The 11957-nt window shown below is 45.6% G+C and overlaps 1 long non-coding RNA gene across 1 annotated transcript in view; it reads right to left on the bottom strand.

Annotated features, from left to right (window-relative positions):
* LOC117361536 overlaps positions 1-11957 on the bottom strand; it is a 260260-nt gene that overhangs the window by 239999 nt on the left and 8304 nt on the right. The window lies entirely within an intron of this gene.

Consider the following 11957-nt stretch of genomic DNA (forward strand, 5'->3'; position numbering starts at 1 on the left):
GGGCACGATGGACCACTGGTCTGACCCAGAAGCGGCAATTCTTATGTTCTTATGTTCATTGGCTCCATGGCTAAGTTCAGCGACCGATGGAACCACCTAAAATTAGGTCTATATTGGCCACTAGGACTTAGCTTACCACATGATGAATATTGCCCCTCCTCCCTCCCAGAAATTCTATGCTGGATGCCGGATAAAGCACCAACACTGAATTTCCGGTTTTGCCACCAACAGCGGGAGATAGCTGGCCGTCTCACGCAGCCTGAATATCGGCCCAAAGTCTATAGCGGCAATTGTGCAAGCAATTGCCATTATAAAATATTAGTGTAAATCCTCAGTTACAGACCTAGCTGTGGATGAAAGAACCTACAGCAACTCAATGGCTGGCGTAAATGCTTGAATATAACAGTAGGCAGATAGGCAATGTAGCTAGGTACTTGGGACCTGGGTTGGCCACTGTTGGAACAGGATACTGGGCTTGATGGACCTTTGGTCTGTCCCATTACAGCAATCTTATTTGAGTCAAGTATAAGATAATCAAGCCATTGTGACATCACTGCTGAGGTTGGCTGTTAGGCATTGGTGGAATGAGGCATTCTGACATCACAATCTCAGCTCTGGAATGTTGCTACTCTTTGGGTTTCTGCCAGGTACTTGGGACCTGGGTTGGCCACTGTTGGAAACAGGAGACTTTGGCTTGATGGACCTTCGGTCTGTCCCAATATGACAATTCTTATGTCTTATATGAGCCAAGTATAGGACAATCAAGCCATTGTGACATCACTGCTGAAGCTGGCTCTTAGGCACTGGTGGAATGAGGCTTTATGACATCACAATTTCAGCTCTGGAATGTTGTTACTCTTTGGGTTTCTGCCAGGCACTTGGGACCTGGATTGGCCACTGTTAGAAACAGGAGACTGGGCTTGATGGACCTTCGGTCTGTCCCAGTATGGCAATTTTTATGTTCATATTCTAATAATAAGACAGATATTGGTGCATAGCAGGTAGGGGGAATTACTGAGGGAATGATAATGTAAGACAATGAAAACAAAATAAAAATATTTACATGCAGAGAAACATGTTTGCATGCTTAGACATCCCCCCAACACACAAGCATGCACACATTGATACACAGAAACACGTATGTACACATGAAAGCATGCACACACACACCATGTACAGACTCAGACATACACAAGCCCATATGTATAGACACACACATAAAAACCTCTACACCTGTACATACATATTCACACACATATACATTCACAAAAACATACACACATGTACATAAACAAACGCACAAAGGCGTGTAGTCCTGCCCACACTCACGCACAGACAAAAACACAAATATCTGTACAGACATCTCCCCACACATACACAAAGCGAGATCAGCATATTTAAAATCTTTCTTTTTAAACACCTTAGACTGGTTTGCATTTCTGTCATCATTGCGGAGAGCGCAAAATAAATGCTGGATGCTTTAAACAGTTGAAACTCCTGGCCCATACTTGAAGGTCACAGATCAGAGTTACAGACAAGGTTGACATTTCAGTCCACTTGTTGTGGATCTATCAAAGTTGTCAGCTCCTTGCCCCGAAGATGCAGCTCTCTGCCCAAACTACAGAAGCTGCTCTGGTCCCAGAAATTCCCCCAACACAGCTACGATCGAAGCGTTTAAAAAATTGAGCTTCTAAATAAAGTACTAGAAAGTGGCATTTTCCATAATAAAATTAAGGTTATGGGGCGAGATTTACAAAGAGCGGGGCTCGGACAAAATGTAAGGAAATACTTTCTGGCTGGGGAGGTGGTGGATGTCTGGAATTGCTTACCAGCTGAGGCGGTAAGAGGCAGAAATTGTGCCAGAATTCAGACATGCAGAGATCTGGAGGCAGGTGTTAAGGGCAGCGGAGGAAGATGAGCTGAGATTGATTTGGGCCAAGAGATATTAAAAGGGGAACTTTTGAAGCTCTACTTGGCTTGTCCACGCTTCAAAGCAGGGTTAAGGTGTGTTCGGTCCAACTTGCACATAGGTGATTTTCAAATAGGAGTGTGTGGCGCAGGGGTTAAAGCTACAGCCTCAGCACCCTGGGGTTGTAGGTTCAAACCCACGCTGCTTCTTGTGACCCCAGGAAAGTCACTTAATCCCCCCATTGCTCCAGGTACATTAGATAGATTGTGAGCCTGCCAGGACAGACAAGGAAACATGCTGGAGTACCTGAATAAATTCATGTAAACTGTTCCAAGCTCCCTTGGGTGAATGGTATAGAAAATTGAATAAAATAAATAAATAAAAAGAACCCATGTAAATTCATCCATGGGATAAGGGCTATTGCTGTGGTGTACAGGTGGGTATAGCTCATTATACAGTATAACCAAGTTTATACCTGGGACTTTTTATGTCAGTGGTCTCCAACTCAAACCCTTTGCAGGGCCACATTTTGGATTTGTCAGTACTTGGAGGGCCGCAGAAAAAAATAATTAATGTCTTATTAAAGAAATGACAATTTTGCATGAGGTAAAACTCTTTATAGTTTATAAATCTTTCCTTTTGGCTAAGTTGTAATAATAATATTGTAATTTATATCTAAAGAGACATGTGATCAAGAAACTGTTTTATTTTACTTTTGTGATTATCGTAAACATACCGAGGGCCTCAAAATAGTATCTGGCGGGCCGCATGTGGCCCCTGGGCCATGAGTTTGAGAACACTGTTTTATGTGATGTTCAGTGCCCCTCTGCTTGGCTGAGATGTCTGTATGGCCAGTTTGCTAAGAATGCCGGCTGCTTGTATGTCCCAGTGGCACATATTTTTTGTTTGGATGTTTTTGTATTCAAAAATGGTTAAAAAAAAAAAAAAAAAGATAGACACACTAAGGGCCAAAATGTCTAATTAGGTCATTGGGGGTGTGGGGGGGGGGGAATAAAAAGATAGATGTCTTGCGGTTTCAAAAAAGGACATTTTCTCTACTGGATTTTTAGACGTCTTTCCCCAAAATGTCCAAACTCAGATTTCCATCTCCTATCAAAAATGCCCCTCCGTGTCTTCTGTGACTACAGAGTCTTTCACAATGTCTAACAGAGAGCCAGGCACAACGGAGGAGTCTTGAGGATAAGATACCAATAATTCAGCCACGGGTATACAGATCAAAGTACACTTTAGTGGTAGTAGCACTACGGAGACTCGACACTGACAATGTTTTGGAATCAATACCTTTGTCAAGAGTCTCGAAGGATGATTTTCCCTATCGCATGAATAGTGCATTAAGCGCTCATGACCGATAAAGTTGGCTTAATTGAACAGTGACGTCGTAGAACTGCTCTGCAAGTGTTCTCACCCCATGATTGCTCTTCCATACTCGTGACCATTAGCATTGATTTGGACACTTGGTTTTTGGCTCTGCTCGTTTCAAACATTTACCTTCGAGACTCTTGACAAAGGTATTGATTCCGAAACACTGTCAGTGTCGAGTCTTCGAGTCTTCGCAGTGCTACTACCAATAAAGTGTTCTTTGAACTGTATTCCCGTGGCTGAATTAGTGACATCTTATCCTCACAACTCCTCCGTTGTGCCGTGCTTCTGTCGTCATTTTTTAGGGCTTTCTCTTCAGTAACAATGAGCCAAACTAGTAATAACATTACCAGAGAAGCCTCCAACTCGATCCAACTATTATTAATGCAATCATAGTAACATAGTAGATGACGGCAGATAAAGACCCGAATGGTCCATCCAGTCTGCCCAACCTGATTCAATTTAAATTATTATTTTATTTTTTTTTCTTCTTAGCTATTTCTGGGCGAGAATCCAAAGCTTTACCCGGTACTGTGCTTGGGTTCCAACTGCCGAAATCTCTGTTAAGACTTACTCCAGCCCATCTACACCCTCCCAGCCATTGAAGCCCTCCCCTGCCCATCCTCCTCCAAACGGCCATACACAGACACAGACCGTACAAGTCTGCCCAGTAACTGGCCTAGTTCAATCTTTAATATTATTTTCTGATTCTAAATCTTCTGTGTTCATCCCACGCTTCTTTGAACTCAGTCACAGTTTTACTCTCCACCACCTCTCTCGGGAGCGCATTCCAGGCATCCACCACCCTCTCCGTAAAGTAGAATTTCCTAACATTGCCCCTGAATCTACCACCCCTCAACCTCAAATTATGTCCTCTGGTTTTACCATTTTCCTTTCTCTGGAAAAGATTTTGTTCTACGTTAATACCCTTTAAGTATTTGAACGTCTGAATCATATCTCCCCTGTCTCTCCTTTCCTCTAGGGTATACATATTCAGGGCTTCCAGTCTCTCCTCATACGTCTTCTGGCGCAAGCCTCCTATCATTTTCGTCGCCCTCCTCTGGACCGCCTCAAGTCTTCTTACGTCTTTCGCCAGATACGGTCTCCAAAACTGAACACAATACTCCAAGTGGGGCCTCACCAATGACCTGTACAGGGGCATCAACACCTTCTTCCTTCTACTGACTACGCCTCTCTTTATACAGCCCAGAATCCTTCTGGCAGCAGCCACTGCCTTGTCACAAAGGGAAAAAGAAAAAAAAACAGTCGCTTAATGCCACTGCAGAATAAGAGTCCATTTTTTAACCAGTCCTCTTGAGCAGGAGAGGTTGGAGCTGCAACTACAGAAGCTGGCCGGTGATGTTGTAAATACTATACACTTCCCCCTCCATAATCGCGGTTTCGTTAACCGCGGTTTCGGTTATTTGCAGTTTTTTGTTCCCAGGCTCCGCCCTCCAATTTACGTCACAGGAAATCGCTGCTCCCAGTTTTGCACAGAGGAAATCGCTACACTTGCAGGTCAGGTTATTCGCAGTTTTGTCTTTTTTTAGGGGTTTTTTTTTAACAGAAAACCCGCAAATAACATACGAAAAGTTATTTGTGGTTTTTCTGTATTCGCTGCCATGCTGTTCCCCTATCACTGTGAAGGCGGAGGGGGAAGTGTATTCTTGAAAACACAATGAAATCACAGCGACCTGAAAGGCTCACGCAGCACGATTACAGCAGAAGTGAGGTGAACGCGCCGTTTCTCTGAGCGAGCATGCCGATTTTTCTAAGGCACAATGGGATGGAGGGATTCAAGCAGTGGCGTAGTGAGGGGGAGTGGCGGGACAGACCACCCCAGGCACCGTCTTGGTGGGGGTACCAGTGCCTCTCCACCCCTCCCTCCATGCCATGCTCCCGCCCTCCCTTCCCCGCCCCTGTAACTCTTATAATCTTCGCCAGTGCGAGCAACTACTCTGGCCTACTGCTCGCGCCGGCCTGGCTCCCTTTGAAATCAGTTCTGGGTTGTGGGGCCAGGAAGTGACATCAGAGAGAAAGCCAACACCAGCACGAGCAGTAGGCCGGAGAAGCTGAGTGTGCTGGCTAGGATTTAAAGAGATACCGGGGAGGGCACAAGTGTGGTGTGGGTGGCACAGAGAGGAGGGCAATGGAGGGGGTGGGCACCACCTCTCCGGGAGACTCACTATGCCACTGGATACAAGCTCCTCACCCAGCATGCTTGGAGTTAAGGCAAGCCAATAAGGAAGCCCATAAAGCATGGGGAACTAGGAACATATACCCAGAAAGAGCCAGTAAACTAAGAACTACAAAAACATAGGAACTTGTAGTCCACAATACAACAGTACTTAATATACATAGACCCCACCCCCACAAAAAATAAAATCATCTGGTTGTGAATGGCTTCTGCAGTTATAGCTCCTCACCCAGCCTGCTTGGAGACTGCATTATTACATTACATTACTGACGTTTCTTCCACCATTAACCTTGTGGTTCTAGGCGGATTACAAAAGAGGTATTCTGGACATATCCAGGAGAATTACAGGATTAGGAACAAATAACAGGGGCAGATTACAGGCTTGTTATTTAAACGGAAAGTTATAGGATCTGGGAGTAGATTGAAATGATCAGTTTCGGCATTAGTCTGTCTTGATAAAGTTCCTGAACAACAAGGTTTTAAAATCTCTCTTCTGAAGGTTTTCTAGTCTGGTGTTGTGATCAGTAGGTTGGAGAGCTGGGGGTCTAGATTTGCTGCCTGAGTGGCAAGTAGGCCATCGTACATTTTCTTGCGCTTTGTGCCTCTGATGGGGGGGGGGGAGGAGGTAGTAAATGGTGTCTGGGTTCTCCTTGGTCTGGTTGAGTTGTTCCAGAAAAGGCGATTGTTCAAGTAGGTTAAGCCATCGCCATTCAGGGCTTTGAACAGTAGACAGTAAAATTTAAATAGCATTTGTACTTGTATTGGGAGCCATTTGCTTCCCGAAGAATAACAAATACGAAGTTATCACCAGCTTCATTTCTTTCTCCGATGCTATGCTTTCCAACCATTGCATCTTCAGGTGTACATCCTACTTTTGCTTTGAAATCCCCCCCTTAATGATCAGTAGATCTTGTTTCAGCGTTTGATCTATTTCATTTTGAAGATGTTCATAGAACAACCCAAAACAAAGAAACTGTGGAAACGATGATCTTGACTGAAAAGTTTTAACAACTGTTCTTCCTCATATCTATATCCTCAATACTACTTGGGATCTAACTAGGTACTTGAGACTTGGGTTGGCCACTGTTGGAAACAGGGATACTGGGCTTGATGGACCTTCAGTCTGTCCCAGTATGACAATTCTTATGTTCTTATTCCATTCCTAGAGGGCTAACGATCTAAGAGGTGGGGTGGGGTGGAGAGGGTGCAATATTGAAAGGCATTTATCTGTCTAGGATCAGCCCTTACCTTAATTAATGCCAGTGACAGAAATATTCAGCATCAGCGGGATATCAAATTGAAATATCAGAGATCTTGCTAGTTCCTATGCGAAGACCCCGATGAAAAGGAAAAGCAGAAAGAGCTCAGGCAAGGGACAATAAACCACAAGAACAACAAAAATTTAAACTGGATATTTGTATGATAACTCCTTGCCCCTTCTCAATCTGTTTCTCCCCTCCCCCACCTCCACCAAAGGCGACAGACACTTTCTCAGCGTTATTGGTTACTCTTGAGTTCACGTTATGGACATTTCTTCCAGTAAGTTTCAGGGAAACGCACACGACGTTCGCAGGGAAGACAGAGGAGAAGTGCTCGGTGGAGGGTTAAACTGACAATCCACGATTCTCCCTCCCTCCCCCAAAGGCCTTTGTCACTTGCACTCAGAACACCTGCAGGGAACCACAGCTGGGCCATGAATGAATTTCTAAATGCTGGATTTAGGATTACAACCTCTCTCACTAGCATCAGATTACCCCAGACAGTCAGTGAAACCCAACATTAATTCTCGCTAAGAGGATCAGGTTAACCGCTCTCAGGGTCCCCCTTGCTAAAAACACAGTGTAGCCGCCCGTGCCAATAGTAAAACCTTCTGTCTATACTTTCTGTCTGGAGTATGGCGTAAGAATTAGTGTGGGGTTTCATCAAGAGCTGTTGGCTGTCTCAAAGGGATCTTATGTCTTATCCCAGGACTCTTAAACTTTCAGCAGAATTACAGCAAATAACAGTAACATGTACATGCGTGTACACGTTTGCATACATTACTTATTAATTAGGGTTTATTTACCGCCTTTTGGAAGGAATCCACTCAAGACTAAGCCAAACGTTACAGCAGTAAAAATATTCAAATCGCGTACGATCAAAATATGGCATAGTATGCTACATTACAATGTCGAATGAATATATAGTAAAAACATTTTGATAGACAGCTTTGGGTTCAAGCAAAGACGGAGCAGATAGATAGATAAGATAGAATAGCAGGGGTAAGAAAATAAGGGGACTAATTGAAAAGTTGCATGCAGGGCCTTTACAAGAATCACAAAGGCTGTTGGATCGGGGAGGGGGGGATGGGGGCATTGCCACTGTCGCTACTGCTGTGCAAGGGAGGAGGGGTTGCTACATTCCACCTCTGCTGCTGATGGACCCAGGGAAGTAGCTGGAAGATTGGAGGGAAGGGGCAGAGGATGCTGGACCCACAAGGGGAGGGGGCATCAATTTGACCGACAGAGAGGGTGGTGGAGAGGAAAACGGTGACTGAGTTCAAAGAGGCGTGGGATGAACACAGAGGATCTTGAATCAGAAAATATTAAATATTGAACTAAGGCCAGTACTGGGTAGACTTGAATGGTCTGTATATGGCCGTTTGGGGGAGAATGGGCTGGAGAGGGCTTCAATGGCTGGGAGGGTGTAGATGGGCTAGAGTAGGTTTTGACGGAGATTTCAGCAGTTGGAACCCAAGCACAGAACCAGGTAGAGCTTTGGATCCTTGCCCAGAAATAGCTAAGAAGACAAAAATTTAAATTGAATCAGGTTGGGCAGACTGGATGGACCATTGGGTCTTTATCTGCTGTCATCTACTATGTTAGTATGTTACTATGACTGAGACTGGAGCTGGTGGGAAGGAAAGAGAGAGAGAGATAGAGTGCTTGCCACATGGGGGTGGGGAGCTGGAGGGAAGGTAAGAGGTGCTGAGTGAGGATCTGCTAAAGGGAAGGAAAACTCCATTCTGGAATTTCTTACCTGCTGGCATTGAAACTTGGGATTCAGTAGGTTATTCAGTAGGTCCCCCCCCCCCCCCCCATATAGCAAGACAAATTAGGATGACTGGAATGGGTTTCAATTGCGGCTCCAGTATTTGAGAAGTAGGGCCAGTGGTGATCGGTGGAATAGCCAGATGGCTGATTTAGGGAGAGGGCCTGAGCCGAAAGAGGGTGGGCCTGAGAATGCATCTGTTCTCCGCCCTCCGTGCCCCTCTTGCCCCCTGCAACCAAAAGAAATAAATGAACTGGCAGGGATCCGCAAGCCCCGCCAGCAGAAGACCTCCTCCAGGCAGAAAGGACGCCTTCACTCTATGCAGCTAGCCTCCATGTATGTGTACAAACCGATGTAAAAGGGGCGGGTCAGCAGTGGTTCAGGGATGGGAGTGTGGGGGGAAGGGAGGGGGGCAGAGAGGAGGTGCCAGTGGATACAAACTCCTCACCCAGCATGTTTGGAGACAAGGCAAGACCACCCTGGCCGCACAGGGTTTAAATGTTCTTTCTGCTGGAAGGGGGCCTTTGGCTGGCGGGGCTTGTAGGTGGAGCACTGATTTTGGGTGGGCGCGAAAATAGAGCAGGTGGGCCCCGGCAGACTTTGATGGTCTGAGCCCTGAAAAGGGCAAGGACATTTAGGATCAAGAATGAATATTTGATACCACATTCAGATCTGGCGCTGTACATATTCCAGTGGGGGAGGGGAAGACATCATAAAGTGGAACTTAGCGAATACTCCCCCCTTTAAAAAACTGTGGCGTGTTTTCTAGCGCCAGCCATGGCGGTAGCAGCTCTGACGCACATAGGAATTCTGCGAGCGTTGGAGCTGTTACCTTCACGACCGGCGCTAAAAACGCTAGCGTGGTTTTGTAAAAGGGGGAGGGGGGAGATGTCATTCAAAATTCAGAGTCATTCAAAACTCGGCAGCTCGGCTGATCTTTAGGTTGAAGAAATGGGAACACATAAGCCCCTACTACCAAAAACTCCATTGGCTGCCCCTAGAGGCGCGAATCCTGTTTAAGTTCTCCTGTCTGTGTTACAAATCAATATTTGGCCTAGCCCCCACTTACCTGGTTTCCCACTTCAATCTGGCAAATTATCTTAGGCCCACACGAAGAATACATATGTTCTCCTATCCGACAATAAAGGCCTACCACTACAAAAGATTCTTGGACAGAACTCTTTGCCTTCCAGGCAGGCAAATGGAACGACTGGCTTAGTAACGTTTTCGCCCTCTCATCATCCTACTTCAGTTTTAGAAAACTGGTAAAAACGAGCCTGTTCAATCGATTTGTTAACTAAGAATCTACTCAGCTCTGCTTACTCAACCAGTAACCCTAATGAACTACACAGCTTTCATATTCCTTCATTATGTAAGATTGTATTGCTGTCTTTGACTGGAACCTCTTCGCTGATTGTCCAGCGCTTCTTGCTGTAAACCGCCTTGAACTTCTATGGCTTTGGCGGTATATAAGAATAAAATTATTATTATTAATACTTTAACATTGTCCAGTAATGATTTGATCGTGAATGTGAGCCTGCCTGGACTGATAAGGAAAATACTAAGAATGCCTTATTACTATTCAGTGGAAACCAGTATTCAAAAAAAATTGAAATAAATAAAACGCTAAAAAAAAAAAAAAGAATGTGACTGTTGGGGCAGACTGGGTGGGCTGTGCAGGTCTTTATTGTATTACTCTGTAAATTAAGGAGGCTAACTTTGGTGCATTTTTGGAATATCGGGTCTTAAATTAGTAGTACCTTCAATCATTTTGATATGCATGTATGTAAAGCAGTCTATCTCAAACTGTGTGCCGAGGCCTCCTGAGATTCCAAGTGTGCCGCGGCACACTGAGGAGGAAGAGAGGCGCCTGCCAGCTGACTTCCCTACGCGGTACAGCGCCAGCGCTGCTCGATTCGCCGAAGGCCTGCATGTTTCCCCCTTCTCTCTAGCATCCTACAGTTCCCCCCCCTGGCCTCCCGGTCTCACCTTTAAAGCTAATTACAGCAGCCTGCAGAGGATCACCGGTAGGTAAAATGATTTTATTTTCAATATAGTGATTGAAATTGAAATTTATTTGCTGTGTATATGAAAAAGGAATGGAAAAAATTGCATTACAATTAGTAAAGGGGATGGGATCTGGGGCAGAGCTTGGGTGGCCCTAGGGAGGTCTGTGGTTGGGGAACTCGGTTGAAATTTGTTAGACTTGGGGGTACTTAGCATAGTTGAGAAACACTGCTGTAGGCAATCAGCTGGCGCCAGGGCCTCTCCTTTTCTCCGGCCCTCTTCCCTTCTGGCACCCCCCTACTGGCGTCTCAGGCCCATCTGGAGGGCTCGTGCATATGCATGGACGGCGACGTGATGTCATCACGGCGACGTCTTCGCACTTCTGGGTGCCTCAAGCCGTGGCCACTACCTTTAGGGTGTTTGAGATACACTGATGGAAAGTAGGTGTGGGCCACGCAGGCATGCGTACTTGAGTGTTTTACTAGCGAGCACTGTTTGCTGGCTGAGCACTCTCCGGCTTCTGCCCTCATGACGCTGCCACTCGCTGAGTTAAACGCACGCGTCACTAACTGTTTAGTAAAGGATGGTCGCTATTACAAATGGCGGACCGTCTACGTTAGACTGCAGAATCAAATGGTGCTGCTGACTTTCACGTGAACTTGGTTTTGTTGCCCGAGCTCGTACCAAGGGACCCTTTTGCTCAAATTCACGAGAATGTGAGCTTCGGAATTTTACCGCACACCAAACCCAGATTTAACCCCTCTTTTACCAAGGTGCGCTATGCTCTTTAGCGCACGCTAAACACTAACGCATGTACGTTATCCTATGGACGCGTTAGCGGTTTGCACACACGTTGAATTAGGGCGTGCTAAATCCGCGCTAAAATGCTTAGCGCGCCTTTGTAAAAGATGGCTTCAATGTAGCATTTTTTTTTTTGGGGGGGGAGTTGAAACATATTTTAATTGCAGGTCATATGCTAATGTTGCACAAATGTTCTCACATTAACCCTGTGCTAGCCAGTTACAAGTAATGGGAGTGGAATAGTCTAATTTAGGGTTACCGAATGGCTCCAGAAAAAGGAGGACGGATCGCGACATCTGGGTTTTACTTCCACTGTAAGCATTAGAAGTAAAACCTGGATGTCTCAATCCTACCTTCTCTTTCTGGAGCCTTATGGTAACACTATTAATGGTTCGTGCAGCAGACTGCGATCCTGGGGAATTGGGTTCAAGTCTCACCACAGCTCCCTGTGACCCTCCATTTCCTTAGATGCAAAAACTTACTCCCCCTTTTGCAGGGAAACGGTTTTTAGCGAAAATGGTTTTTAGCACCAGCTGGCACGCTGAATGCTCTGCGTTGCTCCTGACGCTTATGAGCATCGGGAACAGCGCAGAGCATTCAGCATTTTGGCCTGCACTAAAACCACTTTTGCGG

The sequence above is a fragment of the Geotrypetes seraphini genome, chromosome 5 (assembly GCF_902459505.1).
Source record: "Geotrypetes seraphini chromosome 5, aGeoSer1.1, whole genome shotgun sequence".
In the NCBI taxonomy this organism is placed as follows: domain Eukaryota; kingdom Metazoa; phylum Chordata; class Amphibia; order Gymnophiona; family Dermophiidae; genus Geotrypetes; species Geotrypetes seraphini.